The sequence below is a fragment of the Chlorocebus sabaeus genome, chromosome 25 (genome assembly GCF_047675955.1).
Source record: "Chlorocebus sabaeus isolate Y175 chromosome 25, mChlSab1.0.hap1, whole genome shotgun sequence".
In the NCBI taxonomy this organism is placed as follows: domain Eukaryota; kingdom Metazoa; phylum Chordata; class Mammalia; order Primates; family Cercopithecidae; genus Chlorocebus; species Chlorocebus sabaeus.
Genome location: NC_132928.1, coordinates 57,183,085 through 57,198,546, shown reverse-complemented (window position 1 = coordinate 57,198,546; position 15,462 = coordinate 57,183,085). Strand labels below are relative to the sequence as shown.

The following is a 15,462-nucleotide window of genomic DNA, read 5'->3' as shown; positions in this document are numbered from 1 at the left end:
TTGGAGAAATTAAGAGTCTAACCTAAGGTCACATAAGTGGTGAATGGGATTCTGGAGTTCTGGCATTCTAATTCAGGTTTTTTCTGATACCATACTTTGTGTCTCTTCCACTGACTGCACTGTCTTCATTTTATCAGAGTCAAATGAGCAGCAGTGACATTCAGATACTAAAGAGCAGTGGGAGAAAAATACTCTTTCTTTGTTAATTTTAGTTTTATGAACAAACATTAAGTAGTCTGCATAGAAACAATAGATAATAAAGTCACCCATAATTTCAGTAGTCATTAGGCATGACATAAAACCGTCTGTTCTTTCCCATGTCAATGCATGTGTGTGTATGTGATTTTTGTAGTGTAAGCAAGTTTTCTGTGTTGCAGAAAGGTGTGAAGGCTGAAACACAGCAGGTTTGAATTGCAGAGTGTATAAGTGTGGGCTATCTCCCTTCCCCCAGAATTTTATTTACTCATCAAAAGCCCTAGCTAGCATGAGTTTGAAGACAGCTGTGTCTTTGAAGAAGCTCCAACATACACTGACAATATCAGAGCATCATGTAGCCATATGGGTCCTAAAGATAAGTGTTCTTTCTACACAGCCTGTCCTAATCAATATACTATTTGCCAAATCCACATGAAATGTCCTTTGGCAAATACAAAATTATTTTAGGGAAACCTTGGATGGACACATGTTGGTATTTTTAACTTTAAAATAGAAGTATCAAGTGAAGTATTAAACAGGAAAAATCAACTATCCTTAAACACATCTCCCTAATAATAAAGTTAATTTCATTTTTTGTGTATTCTCTTCCTGGGAACATCACTGTTGTTAGAGTGCATCACTTTGACTCGCATGGTCTCTTCTTATAAATGACAGTTTGTGAGAGTTGCAGTGGCTGATCTTATGGTTTATTTTGTCAGACTGTGGCCCTTGGCAGTACAATTGCACAGTGTTTGTCCTTTTATGCAACCCCTGATAGTGCTTGGATGTTCAAACAAATATGCTAATAATAATGCAAACATGCTAAGGAGGAACTATTGGTCTCTGTCCCCGGCTCTCACCAGTCATTTCTGGTGCAAAAGGAAGAACCCAGGGACTGCTTCCTGATTACATATTTGCAGTGTCTTAAGCAACTGCAACAGGAAGGCATGAGACTAGGCCCTATTTCCTATAATATGTTATGTTTATCGCTCCATTGCTCCTATCATAATTCAGCTTTTAGCTTTTTACATTTTTAAATAAATCCCTCTTTTTTAAGAAAAAAGAAAAAATGTCGGATGCGGTGGCTGACGCCTGTAATCCCAGCACTTTGAGAAGCTGAGGCGGGTGGATCACGAAATCAGGAGTTGGAGACCAGCCTGACCAACATAGTGAAATCCCATCTCTACTAAAAATATAAAAATTAGCTAGGTGTGGTGGCATATGCCTGTAATCCCAGCTACTCAGGAGGCTGAGGCAGGATAATAGCTTGAACCTGGAAGGCAGAGGTTGCAGTGAGCCGAGATCATGCTCACTCCAGCCTGGGTGACAGAGCAAGATTCCGTCTAAATAAAATAAAATGTCACATCAAAAACTATATATCTACTGCTGCCTGCAAAAGCAATGAAAAACAAAAAAGGCATAGTAGTATCTCTTCCACTGTTCATTAGGCTTCCTTCTACTATAGACCAATCTTTCGAAGATTGTTTTTCTCAGAATATGCAGGGAAACAGAGTAATGGCTTCATGAGGGTCTCCATGATAAATACAAAGCTAGAGGGCTTGCCATGTTCTTTATTCACTCCCTCTTCTCCTTGCCCCAGCTCCCTCCATTACTCCTTTTTTTGTCTCTCCCTATTCATTGGTCATATTCTTCCTCCTTCCCTCTCTCCCTATATAAATTTATCTGGACAGGTTTTTAATGTTGTGAGAATATTAAAGAAATAATACCTACATGTTCTGATGACCTCAGAAGGTTCTTTTGAGTTTTCTGGTTCTCTGGTGACCAATTTTTCTCATTCAGTAGGCAAATTAGTTCTCCAGCACAGTAGTCATCCGTTGGGCTTCAGGAGGTGAGAGATTCAGTCAGTGATTTTTTTTTTCCAAGATTAAAGTAGAGAATATGTAGTGGCTTCTTGCTGGAAGGAAATACAAACAACTTGGACAATTCCATCTTTGGACAAGTAAAAGAGCAGCACACATGCATATGTGTGCGTGTATATGTCTGTGTGTGTGTGTGTGTGTGTGTCAGAAGGGATGGTGGTGGTGGGTGATCTTAACAGGGCATTTAAGGTCTTCTGTAATCTTTCCCAAACTACCTTTTCACTTTGTTTTCACTTTTGCCTCCTATAACTCCCTGATATATATATGTATATATATAATATGTGTGTATATATACACATATATGGGGCCTATAGATACACATGTCTATATGTATATATACACATGTATGTGTATTTGTGTATATACACACATGTATGTGTATGTGTGTATATGCACACATGTATGTGTATATATGGGGCCTATATATGTGTATATATGGGGCCTATATACATATATGTGTGTATATATGTGTGTATATATGTGTATGTATGTACATATGTATATATGTGTGTGTATATATATACACATACACACACACACACACACACACACACACATAGCCTTGTCTCAAGGTAAATTGAACATCCTTCTTTTCCTTTAGTAAATGGGACATTGTTTACATGTCTTGGTTTGTATTCCCTTCCCACTGCCTGGAAAGTGCCACCCCATCCCTTAAACTTAATAGGCATACACACATGCCTCCTCTGCCAGTGAAAATGGATCTATGTTTTGAGGCCCAGTCCTAGGTGCATCTCTCCCTTTAGCTTCCTTGAGCAGCTCAGCTTACTCCATCCCTCACTTTCTCCTCTGAACACCTGTTACGCTTATCCTGTGTCAGGTGAGAGTTAATCTCCATAATGCAAACAAACTGGCTCTGAAACCAAATGTGATGCTCTCGACAAAACTCACCAGACTTTGAAAAAGTGTGTGATGTGTTTGCACACATGCGCGTGTGTGTGTCTTGGTGAAGAAACTGAAGGCAAACAGATACATGGCTGAGAGAGTCTGGAGAAGTGATGAATACAGAGAGAATAGATAGAGAAAAGTGATGAAAATAAAATGTCACCTTCCAGTATTGATCATGTATCTTACAGAAACCCGTTTTCACTAGTCTTCTCACATGCTAGACATCCCTCACTCCACTTCGGCTTTCATCCTACAGTTGTTAGTCTTATAAATGCCAGAAATGCACCAAGACCTCTCCAACTCTAATTTTGTATTTTTAAACTATCTTTTTAATTTGGAGAGACCACTCACTACACACAGAAACAGGCACATACAGGTTCTACACTCAAAATACCAACATGTTCAGGAAATTGCATTTAACTTAATAAGTGCAGCTACTTTGGGCTCCAGCCATATCCTCTTGACCAAAACAAAAAACTGAATAGCTTATACTGTTCTCCCTTCAACTTTCCAGGCTTTTCCTGAAAGTCCTATCTTCTTCATATTAGAACAGTTCCAGACAGTTCCCGTGTCATCCTGCAGTCTGCACATACACTGAAGACTTCAACACAACAAACAAACCCCAAGTTCTTTATTTCTTTTTTTACCTTCGTTTTCTAATACTTTATATATATATCCCTAGACTGTAGTAATTATATACTCTGTAAGCAACAGGAATGTGAAAAAGCCATTTGAGGACCCAATTTTGCTTCTATAACAAAGACATGTTTGTGATTAGATAATAGAAAAATTGTAGACCTTACAATACTTTTTCCAGATGAAATCCTAAAGGTATTCATGTTACATATTCATATTTATATATATTCATGTCCACACATGTCAAATTTATGATTACTGATAACTTGTGGTTTTCAGATTAAAGAACTTTGAAATTAACATTGAAAGTATAACATTATATTAAAAATTACAGATAATACTTTTAATAAAATGATAAAACCTTCCTTCCCTTTTTTTCTTTCCTTTCCAATTTTCCTTTTCTTCAACAAATATTTAGTATCTGCTACACAGGTGTTTGATGCTGTAGGGCCTGAGGAACCACAGCGTTTTAGGCCCAGAGCTACTTTAGATGGCAGAGACAGATCCTCTGCTTCAGAATACCATGTATTTGTTTCAAGTTACTTTCCCACTAGAGAAAGAAAGATTCCACCTTCATTATTGAAGTGGTTTAGCTTATAGCCTGGGGCTGGCTTATTTATTTTATTAATGTTCTGACCAAGACCAGAAAGCTCTGCTGAGAGAATCTCTGCCTCAATGAGGTTTTCACTCTAGGTTATATATTGTGAATACAGATATAAAGCCATTACTTGGGCACGAATGGATAAAACAGAGTCAACAGAGTGAGCTTGGAAAAAGAGCAAAGAAAGGAGAAATGTGAGTTCATTAAGGGAGAGGGGATTGGTGGAAAGAGCTTCTGTATACTCTTCCTTTGCCATGTGGAATCTTGAGTGATAGCAGTTGGATCTTGATAGATGGAAGACAGAATGATCTCTAAGCAATAACATAATGAAATAGTTGTGCCGACATAATTATCATTTACTTTCTGCCTCATCAATACTTCACAATTTAATTTGTTTCAACTCAATAAACACGTATTCTAAATGTATTATAGACCTCTTTTGGGTCTGTGAGAAACAGGTAAAAAAAATGAGAAACTGGCTTCAGAGAGTTTACTTGATGGGCGAGGGAGTCACAGCAGACTAATTACATAGATATCATTATTGTTTGAAATATCAGATGTTATCATTCCCAGAATAATATATACAACACGTCTTACTGTTTCACCCTAAAATGGAAATGCGAGCTGCCAGTTAATGAGTGGTGATACAACTAGAATATTGAATGAAATTAGAATAGAAATAATGTTTACCTACTTTTTCTTCAATCATATTTTGAGTACAGTACATTGGAAATGTTTTATTTCCTTTTGTAAAAATAATGGCTCTAGGAACCTGGAAAAGAATGTTCTAGAGCAGTTTCCAAACTTATCTGACAGTAAAAGCTACCTACTAAGTACAGATTTCAGGATACTTCTGGAGATGCTGGTTCTGAGGTTCTAGGGTAAGCTGAAGAAACTATACTTTTACAGGAGATTCTATCTTAAGGAAAATTGGGGAAATTGCTATTTAGGAGAAATTACAACTGACCAAACAAGAATGAAAACACAAAGAACTATTTGCATGAGTAAAAAAAAAAAAGAAAAAAAAAACACCTCCTAGATGCCTTATGTACATTATACAAATTGTACCTACATTGGCAACATTGCAGATGAATACAATATAAAAATAATTCAAAATATTCTGTCCATTTATCAAGATATTTCCAGCAAATGTAAGTCTCTGATTGAAAAGCAGATAGAGTTCATTGCAATTATGCAAATATATGCATCATATTACAATTTTAAGCTGATAAGTAAGCTCTGGAAAAAATAAAAGTGAAAACATTTGGCCAGGCAGGTGGCTTATGCCTGTAATCCCAAAACTTTGGGGAGCCGAGGTGAGCAGATCACTTGAGCCCAGGAGTTCGAGAGGAGCCTTGGCAACATAGTGAGAGCCTCATCTCTACAAAAAAAAATTTCAAAAATTAGCTGGGCATGGTGGTTTGCACCTGTAGTCCCAGCTACTTGGGAGGCTAAGGTGGGAGGATCAATCGAGCCGAGGAGATGGAGGCTGCAGTGAGCCGTGATCATGCCACTGAACTCCAACTTGCGCAACAGAGCGAGACCCTGTCTCTAAAAAACAAAATACATACAATGCTTAAAATTAACCAAAATTATTTTAAACTTAATCCAGGATTCTAAATTCTACTTAGAGTTATCAAAAATCTTTTTTTAAAGCTCATTTCTATTATTTAATAATAAGCATTTTCTTTTTCTTTTAAACATCTTGGAATATAGATTTTCTTTTCAGTTTTGGAGGATGGGACTAGAACTACTGATAGTCCTAATAAAGGCCAAATGTTTCTGAAAACTCAGATTTTAATGTTCTAGCTCATACGTAATATAATGAGGATTGTATTATTTACTTGTAGGGTTTTTTTTTTTTTCTAGTTTTGGTTTTAAAGAATACACATAAAGGCTCAAATTCTGTGTTTAGAAGGTGCTCCAGAAATTTAAATTTCTCACTTCTTGAATCAAAGTCATCATCATCATCACTATCATTCTCATAGTTAGGCTTCGTTAATTGCCTCCTTTGTGCCAGGGATAATGCAAAGTCTGTGGGTGATGTGGAGATGTTTCCATTCTCCCAGGGAAGGATATACTAACTAGAGTGTAAGTTACAATGTGATAATCCATACTATGGAAGTTCACGAAGGGGAGGGATTGCAATGTCGGCCTCTGCAAGAGGGAAAGACCCTTTGGAGAAAGTGGCTTTTGAGCTGCCCTTCAAAAACTTTAAATAAAAATGCTTTATTCTCAACAGTTACTAACCTTCCCCAGAAGCATCACTGTTACTCTTCATTAATTATTTGGTGATGTGGAATGATTAATGTTTAATGCTGTCTTATGGAACAGATTTTCCCAAGGTTCAATTAAATTGTTTGACTCATTTAAGTGTAACTAAATGAAAGTTGTGTAACTGAAAGAAACTGCAAAGACTCCTCAATATCCATTTACCTTGAATATCATTTCATGCAGATCAATTTACAGACTGACACATTCTAATATCACATCACCTCCCTGTGCAAAATGAAGAGAAGAAATTATTTGATCCATATAATGATCTTTACAATTCAGGCCTCAAACCAGGATAATGTCTGAATAACTGTGGTAAAGTAAGTTTTCCTTTATTATCCAGCTAAATGCTTAACTTTATAGAATCAATAGATCGTTATAAAATATACACATAAATAACAGAGAAAAGAAGAAAATGTAAGGCAAGGAAAAGAATTTATTTTGTAGATTAAATAGTTCTGAAAGCAGGTACTACAAGGAGCATTCTAGTATACTTTTATATCTAAAACAGAAAAATAATCCATAGGAAAATATTCATCCTTTGCTTCACGTCTCTATTTCTTTTTCAAAAAGCCAAATATTATTTTCTTGCATTCTCTTTAGATTTTGAAGTCTAGCGACTGAACGGAAGAATTGCAAAATCTATACATTATAATAAATAATTTTGTTTGCTCCATATATTCAGTAATAGAGGTATAGATGAATGCAATAGAAAAAAGTGTAAAAAATACAGACTCATTTGACCACAAATCACAAACATCATGATAATAATTGCATCTTAAATTAAAAAAAATTCAGTTATATGCATACACAAGAATCATATAATTCTAAAAAGATTTGTTATGAAAAATAACAGTTCCCTATCACCTCCTTCTATTTATCCCTGTTTAAAAAGCAACTGCTTTCACCTCTTACCAGCCAACTATTTTGATATTTACCTCCATGTCCTAAATAACGTGTTGTTATTCTGTTGTTGCAGTTTTTAATTTTAGGCATTATTGACATTCTGCTATGGAAGTTGAGATTTTGCTTTTTTTCCTTTTCGCTGACCAATAACCCCAACCAGAGACTTATAATCTTTCCTATCTCCTCATCTTCCTGATTATGATTTTACATAATTATTTTGATTAATTTTCAGTGTATATTAATATGACGATTATGTAAACACCATTCACAGATGAACTTTTCCTGCATAGCTCTGTTTTCTAAATTGTTTTTGTTTTTTCTTAGTTTTCTAAGTGTTTGCTGCTAAGATCTGAATGTTTGTCTTCCCCCAAATTTGTATGTCAAAATCTTACCCTTCAAGGTGGTAGTATTTGGGGGTGGAGTCTTTGGGAGGTGATTACATCATGAGCTCAAATCCCTCATAAGTGGGGTTAGTATCCTTATAAAAAAGACCCAAGCCAAAGAGAGACTTTTCACCCCTTCTAGCCTATAACAACACAGCAAGAAAGTGCTGTCTATGCATGAGAAAGTGGGCTGTCACACACTGGTGAGATATTAGACTGGTGCCTTGATCTTAGACCTCCCAGCCTCCAGAACTGTAAGAAATAAATATCTGTTGTTTATAATCTACCCAGTTTATGCTATTTTATTATAGCAACCCAAACAGACTGAGACAGTATTTCTCATGAATTCTAGTAACTTTCCACAATTCTGTACATTAGCCCTCAAGATGCTCAGATGCAGTAGGTATTCTATTGATATGATTTTCCTGAAGAGGTCTCTCCCAGTGTCTCCCACTGCTGCCTCCTATGCCTGACATTCAGTTATTATGCTGGGTTCTTCCTTCACTATCACCCTAGGGATTCTCATCACCTCTTTTCTCTGTATTGGATTGCCTTTTCCTGTAACACATGTCTTCCTCTTTTTTGGATTCTTCCCTTGTTTTGGTAGAGCAAGATCTCCTTTCATGAGAAATGGCCCACAGTAGGTAAATTTCTTGAGGTCCTGCTTGTCTCATAATGTCTTTATTGCCCCTGACAATTGATAGTTTAGTTGAGCATAGAATTCTTGGTTGGAAATAATCTTCCTCCAGTGTTTGAAAGACATTATTACTCCACTATCTTTCAACTTCCTGTGTAAATGACAGGTCTGAAATGGTTCTGATTCCTGGTTCTTTGTGTGTGTGATCTATCTTTTTCTCCTAATTCTAAAACTACTATGATCTCTTTGTCTCCAGTGTTTCCAAAATATCACAATGATGTGCGTTAATGTCGACTGAGGCACAGTCCCACTGTGCTAGGCATTTAGACTAGGATGTCTAAGTCTCAGTTTGGTAACTTAGATTTTTCAAATCTAGGAAAACGTCTTCAAAAATATTTATTTTCTCACCTCTGTTTTCTCTCTTTTCTTTCTAGTATAGGTATACTAGACCTCCTGGATTAGTCTTTTGTCTTTTTGGCCACTTTCTGATAATTTCTTTGACTTTATTTTCTAATTCTTGTATTGAATTTTTTCTTTCTTCTTTCACAACTTTGCTTTACAAGACCTTTTTCGATGATTGTTGCTGTTCTTGACAGTTCTGTTTCTTATAGTACCATACTCCTATTGTAGGGTGGCAGTATCTGGCAATGTTAGAATTTTTTTTTTTTGAAGTTTCTCTCTCAATGGATAGTTTTTATTATTCTCCATAGTTTTTTGTTTTGTTTTGTTTTCCTGTTTATGAATATTCATCTCCATCTGTCATGTAAGAGCATTTTCTCATGCCTGGTAATCATTAGTTACGTGCTCCTTTTTAAGAGTGGAGCACTAAAATGCTGACTAGATACTCTGAGTGCATGGTTAGGGCTTGACTATGATCTTCCCTGTAGGGTGAACTGGTTGGGAAAAGTCAGATATCAGTCATCTTTTATTTATGTCCTCTTGGAATGATCAGATTTCTCGGAGAAGATTCTTCCAATCCTCTCCCTAGAGAGAGAGAGACACTGGCTGCTGACGCAGAAAGACACCTGAGGTCTCAGCTTCAACTGTGTCCTCATTCATTTCTTCCCGCAAAATTGCTATTATAAAAACTTCAAACATACAGAAGAGTTGAAAGAATAGCACAACGACTACCCCTGTATCCTCCATCTATATTCAATAATTGTTAAGAGTTTGCCTTAGCTGTTCTCTTTCTCTCTAAACCTTTGAAGCTAGAGTGTCATCATGGACTTCACTCTTAAATATTTCAGCATATATCTCCTCAAAAATAAGAACATTTCCTATATAACCACATGTAGTATTGTCATATCTAATAAAAAATAACAATAATTTTTATCACTTAATGCCCAGTTCTTATTCAAATCTCTAGTTGTCGCAAAAATGCACTTACTTTTTTGTGTGGTACCACTGCTTACTGTAAACTATGCTTGGCATTCCCAAGTCCAGACTTTATCTTTTTCTCGCCTGATAATAAATCTATAGTCTTTTGCTGGGGCTGGGGTAGGGACAGTCATTTAGCCATGTAGAGTTGGGGAGGGTATCTGATAGTTCTTAATTTGCAATCACCTCCTACCACCACAAGCACCAAACACACATACTTTTATTTATTATTTATTATATTATTATTGAGACACGGTCTTGCTCTGTTGCTCAGGCTGGAGTGCAGTCGTGTGATCTCAGCTCATTGTGACCTCTGCCTCCTGGGCTCCAGCGATTGTCATGCCTCAGCCCCCGAGTAGCTGGGTCTACAGGTGTGTGCCACCACACCTGGCTATTTTTTGTATTTTTAGTAGAGATGGGGTTTTGCCATGTTGGCCAGGCTGGTCTTAAACTGACCTCAAGTGATCTGCCAGCCTCCACCTCCCAAAGTGCTGGGATTACATGTGTGAGCCACTGTGCCGGGCCCCAAACACATATACCTTTAATCTCATTGCCAGCTGGACTTGGTGCTGCTATTTCCTGAATGAGCTTTTTGGGGATTCTGTATGACACATTGAATCAATTTTGCCATTTCTCATTGCTAAATTAAGGTTCAGTTTTCTCATGTCTGTTGTGTTGAGGTTGACCACAGTATTTATTGTTCAAACCAAAACACATTTGAAAGTACTGGGGCTCAGGAAATGATACCCTAAAGTATGAAGCCTTGGCATGCTGAGCACTTTGAACCAAAGGAGATTGGAAGGACTCAGAAGCAAAGTCTCTCTGTGCTCTCCTGTCTCTTGCCTCTCCTTCCCTGAGGCAGGTCACGAAAACTAGAGCTCCTCTTCCCCAAAGCTAGTCATAAAACCCAGAAATACTACTCTAATCTTCTCCTGCTTTTTTGTGTAGCAGCTGGCCATAAAGAAGTTATCTGACCTACCAAGTCTGATAGTAGATTGTAGGTCTACCATGTCTGATTGTAGATTATAAGACTATCATTCTAAAAGAGGTCATGCCCTATACCCAGAAGGAAGAAATGCTACACAGAGAGGCCAAGAAGAATCTGAACAGACAGTCCTTGTTGGGGTTTTCCCTCTCAGCCTATTATCATTAGACATGATCATACCATTAGACAATATCTATTATCATTGTCATACCCTTTTTGTCCAGTTACATTTCTATATGGCTGTCCATTCTTCATTTAATCTAATCATAAAAATGGACAGTTTTACCTAGGTCTTTGTGTGTTCATTTCTGAAGTTTCCTGTGTCAAGTAAAACTTTTTGATCAAGTAAATGTGTTATGCTGTTCCTTTGTTAACCAGTCTTTTGTTATAGGAGTGTCAGCTGTGACTCTTATGATGGGTAAAAATATCACTTTTCCACTCCTACAAAAGTTGGTACTATTATAAATTATGTCAGAATTATTAAAGGTGATAAACTAGGCTTGTCAGATCAGCATATCATCATGTTAGGAAGCGTTTCTTACTTATCTGCTTTCCAGCTTCAAGGTTTTTTTCTTATGACCCTCTCACCTGATCTCCCATCCTTGCAGCCTAGGTATTAACAAACAAACAAACAGACTCTTTTCTGTTGTTTTATGGGGTTTTGTGAGTAAAAGTAATTGTATGTGTGCAATGAATATATTATCTTTACCCCAATTTAATTATCTTGAACTTTGATCACTTTGTATTTGTACCACATTTTGTTATTTTAATGTTCTTGAACACCTTGTTTCATAGAAAATAATATCTCTAATGCTTGTTAAAAAAATCCCCACAGTACCTATAGTGAAGTATTTTATGTGTTTAAAAAATACCTATTTATTTTATTTGATTAGAGCTCACCTTCACTATTTCAAACACAGAATACCAAATAAGTGTCAAGTAAATTAAAATTAGAAGGCATATAAGGGTTTTAAAATAGTTTTAAATTGGATTCTAGTGCTTACTGTTCCCTATACCTGAAATACCTTCACTTCATATCTCTGTGAATATCATACTCATTTTTAAAGAACCACATCAAATCTGTCTCTTTTAAGTCTTTGATAATTTCCTCACAAAAATAATAATTTCCTTTTCCTCTAAAATCTTGTGACACTCGCAATTCACATTATTTGAGGCATTTATTCCATGCATCTTATGTATTTCATTTCCTCTAGTGCAGTGGCTTTCACATTATTTTGACTGCAACTCACTTTAAGACATCTATTTGGCAGGGCTCAGTGGCTCACTCCTGCAATCCCAGCACTTTGGGAGGTGGAGGCTGGCAGATCACTTGAGGTCAGTTTAAGACCAGCCTGGCCAACATGGCAAAACCCCATCTCTACTAAAAATACAAAAATTAGCCAGGTGTGGTGATGTGCACCTGTAATCCCAGCTACTCTGGAGGCTGAGGCAGGAGAATCACTTGAACCTGAGAGGCAGAGGTTGCAGTGAGCCGAGATCGTGCCGCTGCACTCCATCCAGCCTGCATGACAGAGCAAGAATCTGTCTCAAAACAAAACAAAAAAACAAACAAAACAAAAAAACAAACAAAAAAATGCAGACATATATTTTATATTGCAACCTAGTATGTATGTATGTATATAACTGTACACACACACACACGTATACACACATCACATATATTACTGAAATAAGAGTGCCCCACAAAAATATTTCCTCTTGCTGAGACACACTCTGATATTTTCTAAATTATTGTATTTTATTTTTTAAAAAGTGCTGCTGGATTCCCTCAAGATTTATTTCTTGACTCTCTAATGAATTGTGACCCCACAGTTTAAAAAACATTGCTCTTTTGCAGGACTTCTTAGTTGGGATCCATGTATATAATTCACAGGTCCATGGATGGAATAATAATTATATCTCTATTCTCCTAACCTCTACTGAAATTTAGAATTTGATTTTATTGTGAATGTAGGTAACAAACTGTGGTAGTACTGGCTGTATCTACAACTTTGTCACCAACATTAATCACAGATATTTTCATATCACATTATGCATATTGTAGGTATCTTGGAATATCTCTTATACTTATCACCATTTTGGAATTATTGACATTAGGAGACCTGCTGTTAGACCTTGTTATTTATGCATTAATGAAAAAGCCCACCTTATTAGATCACAAATTTGCTTCGCAATAACTGTATTAATAACTGTATTTCCCTACAGTTGGTTTCCTTTGTAATCTATGTTTTATTTTATACCTTTATAAACATTCTGAGAAGGGTTTCAAGGGCTTCACCAGACTACCAAAAGAGTGCTGTTCAGAAGATCAAGACTCCCTGCTAGAACACTAAAGCTTTCCTGGAGCAAATATCTGTCTCAGCATCTTTAATACAAAAAAGGCTCAATAAATATTTATTGAACACTTTATTTCTCCAGGTTACTTAGGGTAACTAGAACCTAGGAAAATCTAGTCAGACATAAGTCAAATAACGTTATGCTGAAAAGCTAATCTGATAATTTATCGAGAAAGAAGTAGTTGACTAGGTGCTCTAGGCTAGTCAATCGCATAAAACGTTCTCATCCTAAGGGCTTGCTACTCCTAGGAGTTTAAATTATAGGGCAAATTGTAATTCAAGGTGATTAGACAAATAAATAGTTGAGTGAAAAGTAAAAAATTATTTCTTGGGCCTCTGTAATAAAAAAACGTCACTGTGTGATATATATCAATAAAACACATGACCTCTCTGCAATAAGGAATTTATTCACTGCTTGGGGAGACAAATGACTATTAAATAAAAACAGTGTAATAAGGGCAGGCACCAGTGTTTCAGGTCATAACAAACAGTGTAGTCTGGTCAGAAGGTTGAGTTATGAAAGAAAATAGTGGGAAATAAAGCTTGAACTACATCAACTGGGTTTGATTATGGAAAGTTTTGAATGCCAGGCCAAGGAGGCAGGACTTTATTTGACAAATATGTCAGACCTATAGGATATTTTTGCACCAAAGAATGGACATGATGAAGATAATGTTTTAGGAAGCTTCTTCTGAGAGCGTTATACAGGAGGTGCTAAAGGACACATCAGTTACAATCCCCAACATGCTGCTTCAGTTGTTACTTTCTCTCCCTATTTTGAATCTTGTACTTGTAAATTCTTGCTAGATACTTCCACCAGAACCTCAATACTGTGCTTCCAAAACCGTACTAGTCTTCTTAACTTGTAAATCTGCAACTCCTGACTTTCCTACTAATGTAATGGCACATACGTTCTTAGAAATTGGACCATCTTTGATGTCTCCTTCTCTGTCACCCACATGTAAATCATTCCCTTCTTCTAGTTGATTCCATTATGAGCCTATTTACAATTCATGTATCTTCAAAATACACATATGTTAACCCAGTGATAGAAGACTGAATTTGGGATCACAAAGTAGAATTTTTAAAAAGGGAAATCTTACCTTTTGTTATTTGCAGTAAAAACAGAACCGTGCATGCCAACCTTGCACTCTGTGATCTTCCAGCCCTCAAGAGACTGAGTTCTCAGGCTGTACTAATGAAGTAATCTATGTCTTATCTCCTTCTGATTTCTACCCTTAACTCCCGAAGTGGCCAAATTATCAGTGCTCTGTTAAGGTAGATTTGGCTAAGTAGTTAAGGCTCTTTTCAGGTAGGGAGTAACTAAATAAAGTATATGCTATTCTACACACATATTTATGTACATAAAGAAGATGATTGGGGGGACAAACAGTTTTAAAAGTATTGTTTATACTTTTTATGTGGTTGAATTGTTAAGTGCTGATTGCTACATTCACCATTTTTCCATTTTCCATCTTAGTCTCTTTTATTGTCTATTTGTGTGTTCTCAATCTCCCAACCTTTCTTTGACTGATTTCCAGGAAACATCTGTTTTAACTGACTTTTACTCTGGAAGCATCTAAATGTCATTGGTCTCTAAGATCCTTCTGAGACATATAGGATCTCAGCATTTTATAATATTGAAAGGAGCAGGTAATTTTTCAACTAAATCAAAATACGTAAAAGCTTGCTCATGAAATACCACCAACTTAGACAAACAGTTCTCTTGGGTATCTTAAATATGATTTGTATATGAGATAAAGAACAAACGAGATAGCCAGAAGGGGTTGGTTCCTTTTTTAAGGTCTGCTTGTTCTCTTTCACCATAAGCAAACAGAGTATCAGATCTTTATCAAGGCAAGGACTTGAGCTGCCTAGAGTTTCTGGTTTAGTCAGCTTTTCAGGAATGGGAGAACTCATGTTAATTGTGCAGTTTAGGCCCTAGTGACTTGCTGAATAATCCAAGGATCTGCAGGGCAAACAAGTTATCCTGTGTGTGGTCAGTGCTTTATAGATTTTATTGAATTGGGAGATTCGGTTATAGCAGGGTTTCTCAACCTTGGCACTTTTGACTTTTTGGGCCAAATAATTTTTGTTGTGGAGGGCTTTCTTGTGCACTGTAGGATGTGAAAGAGCATCCCTGGCCTCCACTCATTAGGTGCCAGTAGTACTTCTCCAATGTGACAAGCAAAAAATGTGTTCACACAATGCCAATTTCACCCTGGGGGGAAGTCTGCCCCAGGTTGAGAATTACTGTATTATAGTTAATGGGTAGTTGATGGTGGTTAATTAGCCTAAGTCTTAAAAGATTATATATATTATATA

General features: G+C 36.6%; 1 long non-coding RNA gene across 4 annotated transcripts in view; it reads right to left on the bottom strand.

The window, feature by feature from the left end:
* The window catches only part of LOC103230578 (uncharacterized), a 42,771-nt gene that overhangs the window by 25,061 nt on the left and 2,248 nt on the right, over nt 1-15,462 (bottom strand). For 3 of the 4 annotated variants that reach the window (XR_012091287.1, XR_012091288.1, XR_012091290.1), the window contains exons 2-3: nt 6,655-6,717; nt 1,927-2,110 (exon numbers count right to left, since the gene is read on the bottom strand). This is a non-coding gene — a long non-coding RNA (uncharacterized lncRNA). The remainder of the gene's footprint in view (nt 1-1,926; nt 2,111-6,654; nt 6,718-15,462) is intronic. The other variant, XR_012091289.1, reaches the window with a different exon arrangement.